Source organism: Manis javanica, chromosome 15, assembly GCF_040802235.1.
Source record: "Manis javanica isolate MJ-LG chromosome 15, MJ_LKY, whole genome shotgun sequence".
Classification (NCBI taxonomy): domain Eukaryota; kingdom Metazoa; phylum Chordata; class Mammalia; order Pholidota; family Manidae; genus Manis; species Manis javanica.
In genome coordinates, this window is record NC_133170.1 from 77,047,174 (window position 1) to 77,063,813 (window position 16,640).

Here is a 16,640-nt window from a genome sequence, read left to right on the forward strand (position 1 = left end):
GCAGTGTGACTGGCCCCTCTCTGGGCCTGTCTTCTCAACCCCAAAATAAAGGAGATAAGAGTACCTGCCTCATAGGTTTTCAGTGGGTAAATGAGAGATGATGTGGATGGCAGGGTTGGCTGGCATCGAGTGAGTGTTCCATAACTTGAGCAGTTAGTATTTATTGTTAGCTGGTATCATCTAACCCATGGAGCCCACGCCTCTTCAGTTCCAAGAACTGTCTTGTGATTATTGGTCTCTTCTGTGTTGAGAAAGATTTTTGCTTCTTAAACAAACTGCATGATTTTAAATAAGATTTTTTTTCACTAAATTAAAAAAAAAAACCTCATCAGAGACAATGATAATTATTGAAAAGAATCCTGTTTATCTTGAGAGAGAATGAACTCTAGCACTGAGTCAATCCATTTCCAGCCAAAAAGCAGACTTGTACCATTGTTGAGGATCAGGGTATGATTTCTAGGGTTTTGGAAATCCTGAGGTCCCATGAACCCCTAGAGTGTCTTCAGGGACCTTTAAGAAACTGGGACTATGGGAGGGGGAGGAGGATCTTGATCTCTTTCAATCTCCTTGTCTTATGAACAAAGGAAGAGATGACCAGAGAGGTTAGGCTATGTGTCCAAGGTCACACAGCAAGTAGGTGTCAAGTTATCTGGCTCCAGGTCTGTGCTCATGACCACTTGCTGTACTGTATCATCATATCTAATCATTGTAACAATCTTCAAATTATCTTTAAAATATTTAAAGATGAGGAAACAGGATCAGAGAGGTAAAGTCACTTGACTATCATTACACAGCTGCAAGTGACGGAAGTGGAATTCAGTACAGTGTATACTGAAGTGTCCCCCCAAATTCATGTTGATCAGGAAACACAGAATTGGACCTTATTTGGAAATAGGTATAATTAGTTGAGATGAGGCCATCGGGAATGGAGTAGGCCCTAATCCAATGGCTGGTGTCCCTAAATGAAAGGAAAACAGGGACACACACACAGAGAGAGAACAGTAATGGAGAGAGATTGGAGTGATGCGTCTACAAGCCAACAAATGCTGGACACTGCCAGGAGGGAGGCACGGAACAGATTTTCCCACAGGGCCTCCAGAAGGAACACTTTGCCAACACTTTGGTTTTGGACTTCCGGCCTCCAGAGCTGTGGGAGGATAGACTTCTGTTGTTTTAAGCCACCCAGTTTTGGTGATTTGTAGTAGCCCAAGGACACAAATACACCAGGCATGACCCACATGTGCCCCTTCACTGTAAAAGCCCCAGCTGGTTCCCCCCAGGCCCTCCCACCAGCCAGGAGCAGCTGCTGGTCTCCAAGTGGCCCCGCAGGCCCTGGACTGTGAGAAAGGCCAGCTGCGCCTCAGCTGTGCCATCGTCTGCTCCTTGCCTTGTGAGCGTTTGCAAATTACTGTTTGCCATTGAAAAGAGGTCCCAGAGGGCTCCTCAGCTGCTCAGCAGGAGCTGTGGGTGCTCTTGAATTAACGTGGAGAAGCCAAAGCTTCTAACGCTAACAGCCGGGGGTGGGGAGGGGGCCTTTGTCTTGCCCCTAGGTCAGGCCTGGGAGGGACACTAGTGCCTCTCAGGGGCTCGCACAAGGGCAGTCTCAGCCGAGGCCAGCTCAGAGTTGCCTGTGTTCAGCATGTCTGTTGAGAAGGGGTCACAGGATGCTGAATTCGGCTCTGTAGATTGCAAAGGGTCAGCAGCCTTCTGATGCCTACCTAGCAGGGCCTGAGTGGGCCTCTTAGCCAGCCCGGCAGCCTGTCTTGGTCAGCACACACAGTGGGCCTTTGTTTGGTCTGGTCAGAGGGGCAGGAGGCCACTGGGGAAAAGGCACCTTCTGGCTCACTGGGTGTGTATGTGGTGGGGACCCACCGGGGATCAGATACCCCTGCCTTGCTGAGATCTGATGTAAACCACATCTACCTTTGGTTTCCACCTTAGCGGAGCCGTTCACCTCAAAGCCAGCTGTGTGCGCCCATCCAACTGATATTTATTACACGTGGGCTATTTTTCAGGCCCCAATAAGCAGGTTAACATCATTACCTTACTTAATCTTTACAAAAATCAGGGGCTGTTTTGTCCTTGTCCCCATTTTACAGATGACAAAACCAAGACCCAGTCACTTGCTCAAGTTCACAGAGCTGGTTAGTGGCCAAGCAGGGTTTGGACTCTGGTCTGTCTTGCACCAAAGCCCAAACTCCTTGCCATATTTATCTAGGCAGTTTCTCTGCTTTTCAACCACATTCTCTCCCCATGTGTGTAGATACATGGGTCTGGCTCTATTGTTAAAGAATATTCACAGCTGGGCAGTAGTTAGAGTGATAAAAACAGGTTTTATTCAGAACTATTGCAGGAGGGGAAAGAGAGGTCAGGATAGAATGAACTCAACTTTGAATACAGCGTGGGTAAGTGGGAATTTATAGCTAGAAAACAGTGTCAGGGGTTAATGGATGGAAGATTACTAAAACATCAGGAAACATCAGGAGTAAGGGGGGACTGTGGCTAACTCAACCTAACAGGATTCAGGCTGCAGGCAGGCCAGATGAGCAGACATCACTTGGGGGCTGGCAGAGAATGAGAAACCCAATTAGATTTCAGATATGCCGGATGGGGATTCTGCTAAACTGACTGAACCTGCTAAAATTTCTTGCTAAAATTGGACAATGCAGAGACGCCTACTTCAAGAAGAATTCTGGGGAGCCTGAGTAGAGATTGGTTAAGGAGAGAGTCTTTGTCACTATTTATTCCCCATCTCGTCCTTAAGAAACATTTAAGGCTGCAGCTGCCTGAAGTAGCGTGTGATAATTAGGAGACTGGACCCTGGAGGCAGATGTTTCTTGGCTCAGATCCGAGCTCCACCACCCACTAGCTGAGTGCCCATCTGTAAAATGGGGATGATTGGGGGCCCCGATCCCAGGGCTGGGAGAGGGGATGTGGGAACAGCCACAGACTGACACATGGTACCGATCCACACATGGTGGCCAGAGTCCGAGTGCTGGACAGTGGTCTCTGAACAAAGGCAGCTGCTGACCATCGGCCGTGTCTCCCCTGCCTCCACGGTTAGCTCCAACCACAGAGTGTCTTTGAACCTCTAAAATGTGAATGTGTCTGGTGGTGTGGGAAGAGCCAGGGATCCAGAGGTGAAAAAGGCAGTCACGCTCTCTCTCTTCAGGTGGGTCTTGGGAGGTAGAGGGATGCTGGCCTGAGTGTGTGTGTGTGTGTGTGTGTGTATCTGTGTTGAGCTGGTGGTTCTTAACTAGGGGCACTTTTGCCACGCCCCCCCAAGACATTTGACAATACCTGCAAACGTTTTTGATTTGTCACACAGGTGGAGGGGTGTTGCTAGGCAGAAGCCAAGGATGCTTCTAAACATCCTGCGGTGTGTGAGGCAGCCCTCCCTTTGAAAGGGCAGTAGTGCCGAGGCTGGGACGCTGGTGCACACACACTTTGTCGCCCCTGCACAGATACCCCAGGGCTCTGCGGGACTGGGAGAAACATGTGCCTGCATCCCCCACCTCCAATTGCTCTCTCCCATCAGCTGCTTCCAACCTGATAATCAGGCCTCCCTACATTTAATGGAATCCAGGCCGCTGAGGCAAATGCAAAAACAAAATCCTGTGCAAACGTGTTTTTATGTAAACACAGCAGGGGGTGGCGGCTGCCTGTGGAGAAAGTACCCTGTGGCTGGTACTTCTCAAAGCAAAAATAACCCTGACTGTTTCTGCTCTTGGAGCAGAGCAGACGATGAGATGAGGGTCATGTGGGAACCGGGGTGCTCATGGGAGCTGTCCCTGCCGGGCTGAACCCTCCCTTCCCTCCAGGTGAGCATCCCAGGGCCTGGGATGGCAAGTGAGCAGGTGTCGATTCTCTTGGAAGCAGCATCCCTTCCTTTGGGCTCAGCTGGAATAGCAGGAAAAACCACAATGGGGTTGCTTGTAGGGTTTTTTTTTAGTGTTTTTATTGAGTATAATTTACCTACAGTAAAATCCTCCCATTGTAGTTTATAGTTCTACAAGTTTTAACAAACCCATTCAGCCATGTAACTACCACCAGAATCAAGATATACAACAGTTCCATGACCCTTGAAAATCCCTCTGTGTAGTCAGTCTTTACCCCCGATCCTAGCCCGCAGCAACCACCAGTCTGTTTTCCTTTGGCCTTGTCTAGAATGTCGTATAAATGGAATCACTTAGGCTTCAGAGTCTAGCTTCTTTCACTCAGCATAATGCCTTTGAGGTTCATCAGCGCTGCTGTACCATCATTGTTCATCCTTTTTTATGGCTGAGTAATATTCCTTGTATGGTGGCACCATGATTTGTCCATTCACCTTGAAGAACATTTGGGTGGATTCATTTTGGGCAGTTACAGTAAACCTGCAATAAACATTTGCATACAGGTTTTGTGCACACATGGGTTCTCATCTCTCTTGGGCAAATACTTAGCAGGATTGCTGGATTGTATGGTAAGTGGATGTTTAATTTTATAAGAAATCATCAGACTTTTTTCCAAAGTGGCTGCCTACCCTTCTGTATTCCCACACTCTCATTGATGGATGAGGGTTGCAGGTGCTCTACATCCTCGCTGGCTCTTGGTGTCTTGGGTTATATATTTGACCCTTCTCGTGGGAGTGCTGTGACATCTCATTATGGTTTCAATGAAAGTACAGGTTTTTGAATTCTGCAGGTTCGGAGGTCTGGTGCTGCCTCTTAGCAGAAGTGGGCAGGGGGCAGGGGAAGTCAGTGGTTAAAAGCATGAACTCCGCAAGCAGCCACACTCCAACCCAGCTCTGCTATTCACTAGCCCTGTGACCTTGGCTGTGCATCTCATCTGCTCTGAGCGGCTTCTGTTTCCTTCTGGAAAAGGGGCAGTGCTAGTATTTACCAATGGTTATGCTATATAAAGTGTATTTGTTATATATATGTATAGTATATATGCTATATATGTAAAGTATATATGTGTGTGTGTGTATATATATATATATATGATATGATTTACAGAAAAAAATACGTACTTGGCTTGGCAGAAATCACCATGGTCATATTTATGGGGCATTTACTGTGTATTATAAAGGCAGTAAATACAGTGAGTAGAGCCAGACTACCAGTTCTGGTTCATATCCTGGCTCTGCCACCTACACTGTGGCTGTGTGATCTGGGGCAAGTTATTGAGCCTCTCTGGTCCTCTGACTCCTCATCTGTACAATGGAGATAATCATAGTGCCTTTTTTCAGGATTTTTTTTAAATGAAGCTCATTTGAGTTAAATGTTTAAAGTCTGGCTTCCTCTGTTAACATTGTTCAGCCACTTATGAGGCTCAAACATGCAAAATTGTTGCATGTTGATAGAAATTACAGCAGGGATTGCCACTGGAGAGGGGGGACCAGCTGTGGGAAGCAGGAGGGGTCCTCCAGGGCTGAAGGGAATGTTTTGTATCTTGATCTGAGTGGGGTCACATGAGTGTGCACAGAGGGGAGATTCCAATGACCTGGGCATTTAATATGGTTACATTTCTACCAGTCTGTATTAAATTCTCTCATTAGTAAAACAAACAAAATATAAGAAATATCTGCGGTGCTCCAGTGGATTAAACAACAGAAACTTACTGTCGCTGTATCATCACAGTTCTGGAGGCTGGAATTCCAGAAGGAAGGTGTCGGGAGGGTGGGTTCCTTCTGAGGGCCGGGCACGTGGGGAGCACGGGCTCCAGGCCCCTCTCCTGGGCTTGTGCGGCGCTGTCTCCTCCCTGGGTATTACAGCATCTTCCCTCTATACCTGTCCCTACCCAAATTTCTTCTTACAAGGATACCAGTCATGTTAGATTAGACCTCATTTTAACTTGATTGCCTTTTTGAAGACCCCATCTCCAAATAAGGTCACATTAGAGGTACTGGGGGCTAGGGCTTTAGCACAGGAATTTGGGGGGCACAATACAACCCATAATAGCAAGTAGAAAATCCTCTCTAGTGCTATTACAAGATATCACTCATTTAATCCTCACAATCACCTCTGAGGGACTTACTGTCCATTTGAACATGGGGAAACTGAGGTTCAGAAAGGCTCCTCAATATGCCCTATGTCTCATGGGGCCTGATGGTGGTGCTAGGATTTACACTGAGATTTCTCCCGGCCTCTTGTAATCACTAATTCCCCAGACAGGAAGGTTCTAAACTCTGGTCCCTGGATGGGATCCAAAGGCCACATCAGATCCCACATGGGACCTGAAGCTTCATCTCATGTCCCAGTCATCTCATGGCCAGTGTCTTTGTCTGGTTCTGAATGTTTTCCTCTTCTGATTCAGGAGACTTCAGGGACCAACTTGCTGTGTAAGTAGCACAGGAAAGGCCCCCCTCTGTCTGGAGGGGCTGGTATTTGCACTTGGGATTCAGGAAAGGTGTGCTCCAGATACTCAACCAGGAGTGGCTGGAAGATGTCATGGCTCAAGCTGTGAGGCAGCCCCAGAGATGAGGGGAAGACTAAGGCAGGGCCCACGGCACATGTGCCCTTGGGGGAGATAAACTTCTGTACAAAAGTGTCACCAAAAGCCCTTTGGGGCCACACAGACCTGGGTTGAAATCCCAGCTTGGCCATCTGTGAGTTTTCTGACCTTGAGCAAGTCCCTTGACCTATCTGAGCTTCAGTTTCTCATCTGTGTGATGGGGAGAATAGCCCCCACCTTACAAAGTTACTGTGAACATTAGAAATTATTCATGTCGAGGTCTGGAAGCTCAACAAGAGAAATTGTTACTGTTAGTGCTTGCAACCAACACAGACCCCAAAATTTTAAAAAGCTAATAAATAACCTCATGAAGAGGTGAAGAAATGAAACAGCAACAGCCCCAGACTGGGGTTCAGAGGAGAACACTGGGCTTCCATGGATTTGAGCAGAAGTCTTTTGAGGTGAGGAAAGAGAAATTTTCCCCAGAGATGAGGCATTTGTGAAGTTTGCACAGGATAAACCCACCATGGATAGGTCCCCTGGTTCGGGCCAGGCCCATGGGGCAAACCTTGGCTTGGCAGGTGGCTGGCTGGCACTCAGTGAGTGTTTGTTGAATGAATGAGTGAATTGTACTTTGGGTGGGGAGGTGGCAGTAAGTAGGAGCCAGAAGAAAATTTAAGGACATTTTTGTTTTTGTGTTTTACAAAGGAGAAACAGAAGGCGCAGAGAGGGTAATCTACTTACCCTGGGCCACAAAGTCAAAGAACAAGCCTGAATGGTGGGAGGGGAAGAGGCAGGGTTGAGTCTCCACCAGGCGCCCTGCCCAGGGCTGGGACTTTTCATCACAAGCCTCGTCCAACTTCACCGCCACTCAGGACCAGCTCCATAAATTGCACGACCGAGTGCAACATGCAAATGCCCCTTGTTCAAACCTTCCTAAGAAGTTCAAGATAGTAACGGCAGAGAATGAAACCAAGGGAGGGGCCCCAGGGTCTGCATAGGTCACAGGCCCACAGTAGGGGCCCTGCAGACACTCCCTTTACAGAGGAGGAACCCTAGCTCAGAGAGGCTGTGAGTTGCCCTCAGGATGTCCACCCCAGCCTTGGGGGCTATTCAGATTCAAACCCACTGCCCTTGGTGGTCAATCAAGTACTGACCTTCATTGTACTACCTTGCCCATGAGCCCCCCAGGCTGGGCATCTGAGGGTCCTGACTTGCCACCCAGCACTGGGGGCAGGGAGGGGAGGAGCCTCCTTGTCCCCGGGGGCCAACTGCTGCGGCCCCAGCCCCACGCCAGCTCCCCCACCTGCCCCTCCCTCCCGGGATGTGAGGAGACAGACCTCCCTCCCTCCCACCCGCGGATTTATTCCTGGGGGTTGGTGGGTGGATGTGTGTTTGCGTGGGGTTATTCATCTAAATTTAAAGACACCATGATGACAATGACCTATTAGTATTGGCGCTGGGGAGGCCTCTCTTTTAGAAGAATCACAAATAAATTGAGAGATAAGGTGCTGCCTTGGTGCTAATTTCTGCCCCAGTCCCTCCCAGCCTGGCTCTGTGCCTGCCAGCGCCCTGGCGTGGGGGCAGTAATAGTAAGGCTCGCCTGCTTGGGCCAGATGCCTGTGGGGGCCTGGAGAAGTGGCGTGGGTTTGCCTGTTTTATGGGTTGGGAAAATGGAGGCTCAGAGAAGGGACACGCCCTCCCCAGGCCCTGAGATATAAAGTGACAGACCTGAGCAAGGACTTGGATGACTCCAGCACATTCCAGAAGCCATGTGCCTTCAGCCATGGCTGCCTGCATTGTCTCCAACACCCCATGTTAGGCATGAGAAGCCTGTGGCTTCGGGAGGGAAGTGACTACCTCACCTAGTAAGTGATGGAGCCAAGATTCCAGCCCAAGTGTGTAATCGACATCAGAAACTCGCCCTCTCTCCATCTCTTCCTTTAAACCATAGCCAACTGTGGAAAAAGAAAATACAGATACACAGAATGAAAAAAATATCACTCCTACACCTACCCCGCAGGAGGTAACGTCTTTAAGTACATTGGTGAGTTGCCACTTTTCCCTGCTGAAGGGAAGGCTCTTGCTCTCGGCAGCTGACCCTTGGCGTTCCGTAATTGCTGAGCAATTCAGAGATGACGGAAAATATATAATTCATGGGCGCATTCACTGGAAGGCACTGAAGCATGGCTGTCTCCCAGGGAGAATTTCAGCCGTGATATGGGAGAAGATGGGACCTTAGGGGCTTAGGAAAGAATATCAGAAATCAGAGAACTGCCAACACTGAAACTGACCCTGGTACCCTGGCATAGAATGCTGGAAGTCAGGGTCCCAGTGTGGAACCTTAGGATAGAATCTTATGACAGAGCAGTAGGATAAAATATTAGAACTGAGCTCTAAAATCAGGAACTACAACTTTGTAAATCTGGAGTCAGACGGGTTCAAGAGTGGTGCCCTTCTGTGTATTCACAAGGGCAAGGTCTAGGACAATGTCTAGGGTCATTTTTCATTGTCGCGACTCAGTGGGGGGTGGGGACTGATCCTGGCATCTAGTAGGTAGAGGCCCGGCGTGCAGTGTTAACATCCCACACTGCACCACATGGCCTCCCAGCCCCTGCATCCCATTCAAGCGTCGGTGCTGCCGAGGCTGGGAAACTCTGGTCTAGACTCTTGAAGACCTGTCCCCATGTATTCTCTTGACAATCCCAGGAATTAGAAACCGTATTTGGTCAGAATGAGAAGCTTCAGTTTCTCGTTTTACCTGCAACATTAACCATGTTTCTTGGCCAAGTCACATAGTTTCTGCTGTTTTTTATTTGTGAAGTGGATTGAGGGGTTCCAGCCATGTGCTCTAAATGGGGATTCCAGAGTACACGTGTGTGTCTGCTGCATGTGCACACGTGTGGTCACATGGCACCTTCTCGATAGTCTCCAGATGCTGAGCCAAGGGCTGAAGTATTGGTCAGTGTCTAGAGTGGTCGCCCTCATGGGAGTGGGCATGTCTGTTGGGTGCCAGAACTCCGTGGGCCACTGAAGGCCATGGTAAAGGTATCCCTGGGGCCCCCTGTGCCTTCTAGAGCCGTCTCATTTCCCTCGGTCCCAGCTGAGCGGCATTGGCAGGGGCCCTGGCTTGCTGAGCAGACTCCTTGGAGGAAGGCTCCAGGGTCAGAGGATGGCACTGCAGCAGGAGCAAGTGTCACTAGTGGTTATAATCAAGGTTCTAGAGTCAGACCCGCTTAAGTTGGAGCCTTGCTCTGCTGCTCACCAGCTCTGCCTTCTGGAAAGCTGACCTCCCTGACCTCAAATGCCTCATCTGTACAGTGAGAATAAAACCAACCTGCCATGTAGAGGCACTGGGGAAAGTCAGTGACACCGTGTAAATGGAAGGGCCTGGCACATAGTAGGTATGCAGTACATAGCAGTTCATTCATTCTCCTTCCTTCCCCGGAAGGTGCCAAGGCTTAAGGCTGGGTCCAAGAGACCCGGGTCTGGTTAGAGTCACTGGATGACCGTGTGGAGTCCCTCCACCATCCCTTTTGGGCCTCAGTTTTCCCGTCTGTCAAAGAGGACACTGGCCTGGGGATTGTGAAGTGTCCTCCCTGCAGCTTTGATGGGCTGTGAGTTCACCTCTTAGTCCTGCCTTGTGCTGGTTGCAGGGGCTGGCGGCCCCTCAAAGGATGCTGGGTGCTCTGTGAGGGAAGGGAATTTAACCTGTGCAGCCAGGCGTGGGGCACAGAGACCCCCTCCAACAGACACCCACACACACACATCTATACTGACACATGCATACACCCTGGCTTGGGCATAAAGTCTGGGCTTTGGTGATTTGGGGTAGGGAAACTTCTGGTGGAAAATTCCTCTTTGGGGAAGAACTGCTAATAGGAGCTGTCACTGTTCCTAAATTAGAGCTTAATCTGCCACAGCCAGTGTGGAGCCAGCAAGTGGCTGTTCCCTGGGTGTTCGGGGCAGGTGGTGATGGGCCTGGCAGGGAGCAGTGTGTGCACTGGAAAGAAAGCTTCAGGGCCGCAGTCCTGGTCCTGGAACCAGCTCAGCCCTGGCCCCTCTGTGACCTTGGGCAACTCTTCAGCCTCTCTGAGCCCCATATTCCTCTGCTGTGAAATATCAGAGCATATCAGCGGGTTGCTAAAGGCCCTTTGCACTCTATGATTCTATTATATCCTAATAATAATAGTAACAATAATGAAAATAATAGTTAAAACTTATTGAACACTTACTTTGGATCCAGGTCCATGTGAGGCATTTCCAGTGGATGTGGGTGTGGATAAAATTGCAATATTTCCAGAATCTCTCGCCTGGCCTTAGTCCATCTCCATATCAATAGGTGTTTACAAGGGGTGGGTGGAGAGGTGAGCAGGAACCCAGAAGGGAGAGAAACAGGGGAGAGGGAGCCGCAGCTGGAGAAACGTGTAAGCAAGAGTGGCAGCTAAGGCAGCGAACCAGGCCTCCAAATAAAAGGTTTTCTCCCCCTTGACTGATTTCAGCTTCTTAGGTTTATTCACCTGGGCTGGGAACACTTTCCTCCCAGAGTTGCAGGGGGTCACTTCATTTGCATTTCTCTGGGCCTCAGTTTCCCATCTGTAAAAGGAGGCTGTTTCTCTAGGCAAAGGATCTCCAGACTTCCTTCCAGCTCTTTGTCACTTGCTCCAAGGAAGTGGCTGAGAGCCGGGAGGGTGGTCTTTGAGCTCTGGGGAAGGACAGGGCGACTTCCTCGATGGCCCTAAGCCCCTCTCCATCAGCCTCCATTGCTGATAAATACCAAGGCTGGCAAACCTTTCTGAAAAGAGCCAGATAGTAATATTTTAGCCTTGGCAGCCCACATGCATTCTGCTGCTGCTGAGGATTATCTTTCTTCTTCATAACCCTTCAAAAATACAAAAACTTTCTTAGCTGTGGGGCCTACCAAAACAGGCGGCGGCCAGTTTAGCTGAGGTCATAGTTTGTCATATCGGATGTTCTGACCTCATCTAAGTGCCCTGCGCCCTTGGCAGTGTCAGGTGAGGCCTTGAGCCTACCCTGCCAGCCAGAGCTTTGCCCTGAGCCCCACCCAGAGAGACATCCTGCAGCCACCACTGTCCCCTGCCGGGACTTCAGCCTCTTATCAGCTCTGCCAGCCAACATACAGCTCCTGACCCCAGCTCAACCTCTGAGAGCCACCAGGTCATGGCCATGGCCCACTGGGCCAGGAAGGGTCCTTAGACAGAAGCCTTCTTCCCCTCTGCCTCCTCATGGTATGCTGCCCTAGGAAATAGGTGGGTGTTGCACTGCAGTTCAGAACTAGCCTTGAGCAGAATCCCCCAACCCACCCGCCACCCCCACATTCTCCTGCCCGTGCAGGGTGGGGTCCACTCCAGCCCCCCTCTCTCCATGCCACCCATTCCCATTTGGGGATGTCCTGGGGCCTTTGCCACTTCCCAGTCTGCACTGTGTCCTCTCTGCCCGGACCTTCTTGCTACAGATCTCCCCATGGCTGCTCCTTGCCATTTTTCAGGTCTCCGCCCAAATGCTGTTTTCTCAGTGGGTCCTTCTGTCACCACTAAAACCCCAAGTGGTTCTCCCTTGGTAGGCTCCATCACTAGCATTTTCAAATAATTTTATTGGACCTATAGTGAGAAATACATTTTACATTAGGATCCAGTACACACACACCCCTAAAGCAAAGTTCATAAAATAATACTTCTTCCTGCATAGGAATCAGTAATAGTTCCTCCCTTCCCCCAGCTTCCCTTTCCTCCTTCCTTCCTGCCTTTCCTCTGCCACCCTCTGTAGGTCTCCCCCTGTGGGCAAACATTCTGCCCAAAACCAGCAGAGCCATCCATTATCTCCCCCAGACAATTAGCAACCTATTCAGGAGCTCTATGCAAACGCACACTAATTGACCCAAGACTGTGCAACTCCTGGTGGAGAAGGATGACGCCAGACGGCTTAATGATAGGATTTAGGGCCTTTCTTCAGCAGTCCCTATTGGGGAGGAAAGCCACCTGGGCTCAGAGGAGGGCAGGCAGCTGCCTGACAGGGAAGGCCTGTGGACTGGGTGACCTGTGCCTTCGGCCCCCATCATCAAACCGCTGGACAGGGGGAGCTGTCATGTCACCCCTTTATCCCCTCTCCCCGACACTGTCCCTTTCTGCAACTCTGTCCTCCCTCCCCACTGATTTTGGATGGTTCACTGACATCTACTCTAGTGTGTCCCAGACTTTTCAAGTAGGTGATTGCCCCCCAACCCTTTTTAATACACTTTATTTTTAGAGCAGTTATTTAGGTTCATAGCAAAATGAACAGCAAGCAGAGAGTTCCCCTATACCCCCTGTCCCCACTTGCACAGCCTCTCCCCATTATTAACATCCCCCATGACAGTGGGACATTTGTTAAAATCGACGAACCTACATTGACACATCGGAATCACCAAAGTCCATGGTTTACATTTGGGTTGATTCTTGGCGTTGTATGTTCCTTGGGTTTGAACAAATAAATGTCACATACCCACCGCTACAGTATTCTACAGAATACTTTCCCTGCCCTAAAAATCCTCTCTGCTCCACCTATTCATCCGTCCCTCCATGCTAGCCCCTGGCAACCACTGATCTTTTAGCTGTCTCCCTAGTTTTGTCTTTTCCAGAATGTCACCAAGTCAGAATCCTACAGCATGCAGCCTTATCCGACTGGCCTCTTTCATGTCACAATCTGCATTTCAGTTTCCTCCATGTCTTTTCATGGCTTGGTAGCTCATTTCTTTTCAGCACTGCATAATATTCCATCATCTAGATGTATCACAGTTTATCCATTCACCTACTGAAGGACATCTTGGTTGCTTCCAGGTTTTGGCAATTACGCATAAAGCTGCTACAAACATTGATGTGCAGGGTTTTGTACAGATATTAAGTTTTCATTTCCTTTGGGTAAAGACCAAGCAGCGTGACTTCTGGATCAAATGGTTAAGAGTATGTTAAGTTTTGTAGAGTTGCTTTTGAAGACTAACTGTAGCTAACTATTTTGTATTTTTTTGCTATCATTAATGTATAATTACATGAACAATATTATGGTTACTAGACTTCCCCTATTATCAAGTCCCCACCACATACCCCATTACAGTCACTGTCCATCAGCATAGTAATATGCTATAGAATCATTACTTGTCTTCTCTGTGTTATACTGCCTTCCCCGTGTCCCACCCCCTATATTATGCGTGCTAATCGTAATGACCCTTTTCACCTCTTATTCCTCCCTTCCCACCCATCCTCCCCAATCCCTTTCCCTTTGGTAACTGTTAGTCCATTCTTGGGTTCTGTGAGTCTGCTGCTGTTTTGTTCCTTCAGTTTTTTCTTTGTTCTTATACTCTACAGATGAGTGAAATCATTTGATACTTGTCTTTCTCTGCCTGGCTTATTTCACTGAGCATAATACCCTCTAGCTCCATCCATGTTGTTGCAAATGGTAGGATTTGTTTTCTTCTTATGGCTGAATAATATTCCATTGTGTATATGTACCTCATCTTCTTTATGCATTCATCTACTGATGGACCCTTAGGTTGTTTCCATTTCTTGGCTATTGTAAATAGTGCTGCGATAAACATAGGGGTGCATCTGTCTTTTGCAAACTGGGCTGCTGCATTCTTAGGGTAAATTCCTAGAAGTGGAATTCCTGGGTCAAACGGTATTTCTATTTTGAGCCTTTTGAGGAACCTCCATACTGCTTTCCATAATGGTTGAACTAATTTGCATTCCCACCAGCAGTGTAGGAGGGTTCCCCTTTCTCCACAACCTCACCAACGTTTGTTGTTGTTTGTCTTTTGGATGGTGGCCATTCTAACTGATATGAGGTGATATCTCATTGTGGTTTTAATTTGCATTTCTCTGATGATTAGTGATGTGGAGCATCTTTTCATGTGCCTGTTGACCATCTGAATTTCTTCTTTGGAGAAGTGTCTGTTCGGCTCCTCTGCCCATTTTTTAATTGGCTTATTTGCTTTTGGTTTGTTGAGGTGCATGAGCTCTTTATATAATTCGGATGTCAACCCCTTATCAGGTATGTCATTTATGAATATATTCTCCTGTAGCTAACTGTTTTTGAGACTCTGCTGGAAACCCAACAGCCTGGTAAGAAAAGTAGGCATGTTGTCCCATTCAGTGCTGGCACATGGCTCTCCGCAAGTCAGGAACCCAAGGCTTTCATGGCTCCTCTGAGGCTCTCCTCTACTCATCTGCTTGCTTCTTCTCTTTGCAGATTAAATTTTGCTCCTTGGCTGTGTGATGACAGTTACAGGTCCTTCATCCAAGTGACCAGCAGAGGTCAGAGTGTTTCAGTTCCAATCCCATGTTCCCAGGGGGCAAGAATTGATTGACCAGTTTTATATCTGAGTTATGGTGTACTAGTTACGCCAGTGGGCAGGGTCATGAAGGACAGCCTGGCCACCGGGACCTTACCCCTCTGAGCAGGGAGTGGGTTTCACTCACTAGATGGAGCCCCCAAAATGCATCTTCACATCTTACCTTGGTGGTCGCTAATCATCACAATGAACTCGTCGAATCATCATCTTTTTCTGAGATGAAGTCTGGGCAAATAGTACTGTCATAAGAATGGGGAGATTGTTTAGCTGACTGAAGCTGAGGCACAGAAGACCATCTATTGAGAAACTGTTGTGTCAGGCTCAGTGGAGGGCAGGCTCTGGAGCTGCACTGCCTGGGTTTGAACTCTGCTCAACCACTTCCTAGCTGTGTGACCTTTCACAGGTTACTTAACCTCTCTGAACCTCAGCATTCTTACCTGTAAAATGGGGCGAATGAATGCAACCTTTCATATAGGATTGTTGTAAGGATTAAATAATATATAGAACAGTGTCTGACACATAGTAGGTGTTCAATAAATTATGGTACATGCTATTATTATGGTACTATGTATTTTAAACAAATTAGCTCATTTAACCCTCATGCCTTCCCAACAAAGCAGGATAGATTGGCCCAATTTTTCAGGTGAGGAAATAGTCTTAGAGAGGCCACTTGGTCATGATCACACAGCCACCATGTGGCTGAGGCAGGTTCAAACCAGGAATGTCTGACTCTAGATCTGGCCGCGTTGCTTCTCCAGCAGTTATTTCCACTCACCGCGGCCCATCCCGATTCTCTGCAACAAGAGAAGATGGCCATAAAGTTTGCCCGTGGAGCAAGAGGCCCTGGAGTCATTACCCAGGGAAACAAAATTTTTAATATTTATTTATAATGGGCACCATATGCTCCCTCTGGTTTTTTTATTTAATTACATCATGGCAGATGGCTGGGTGTTAAAGGCCATTAAGCTAATGGCATTTTGCCTTCTCATTTATTTTCTTGAGTTTTGGGAAAGATGAATGAAAAAGGACACAGATGGTGAGCTGTGAGTGCTGGGTGGTAGTAGGTGAGTTCCTGTCCTGGGAACGGAGGGAAGCAAGTGTTGCAGCTCTAGGGACTCTTCCTGGGGGGTGGGCAAGCGTGTGGGAAGTGGCACATGCTGTACTTAGGACCCTAGAGTGCAGTTTCCCCCGTGTGCTCATGCACAGATAGGCAGAATCTTGGATACAGTAATCTCACTTTTTTGGTCCAGGTAGTAAATGTGTTTGTGCTGAAATACTCACTGCAGTTTTGAACACAGTGGCCAGAAACTGTAGAAACAACACAACAGATCCGTCATCAGGACACAATGGGATCATGACACTATGGACAAGCCCAGTGGGAGACTGTGTCCCAGAGGGGTGTGGGCAGGGATGCATAATTCTTCTGTAAGATTAGTTGGGTTAAATAAAATTCTAGATTCCCAAAGATCATGAGGGAAAGCCACAAGACTAGTATTATGGTATTTCTTGGGCTATTGCATACCTTCTTTCGCTTGCCAAAAGGCTGGTCCAGGAGCAAAAAGGATGAGGAGGAACTTTGATTAAGGGAGCTGAACTTTGATTAATTAATTTACCTGGAGGAGGAGCATTTGCGGGATGGTTTTCTATCTCCAAGAAAGATCAGGAAGGATCCTTCCACTGAGGCTGGGATTGAACCGAGGGATATAATGGGTTAAGGGGGGCCTACGGTGCTGGTGGTCTGCTTGGTGTGTGCCACTGCTTCATGTCATTGAGACTTCGGTGGTTCCGCACCTGAATTCACGCTCCACCTCTGGCTAGCTGTGTGCTTGGGCGAATCACTTCCTCTCCATGAGCCCTAGCT

General features: G+C 48.3%; 1 protein-coding gene and 1 long non-coding RNA gene across 8 annotated transcripts in view; one reads left to right on the forward strand and one right to left on the reverse strand.

Moving 5' to 3' along the window:
- WSCD2 (WSC domain containing 2) overlaps positions 1 to 16,640 on the forward strand; it is a 113,974-nt gene that overhangs the window by 40,503 nt on the left and 56,831 nt on the right. The window lies entirely within an intron of this gene.
- Positions 3,441 to 11,348, reverse strand: LOC108387474 (uncharacterized). Of its 4 annotated transcripts, none has more exons than XR_001850822.3 (4): positions 10,671 to 11,348; positions 8,301 to 8,393; positions 5,603 to 5,777; positions 3,441 to 4,373 (listed from the first exon to the last, which is right to left on the reverse strand). It is a non-coding gene; the product is annotated as an uncharacterized lncRNA (long non-coding RNA). The 4 variants fall into 4 exon arrangements; XR_001850820.3 differs by having other exon boundaries at positions 3,441 to 4,705; XR_012125725.1 differs by having other exon boundaries at positions 3,441 to 5,742.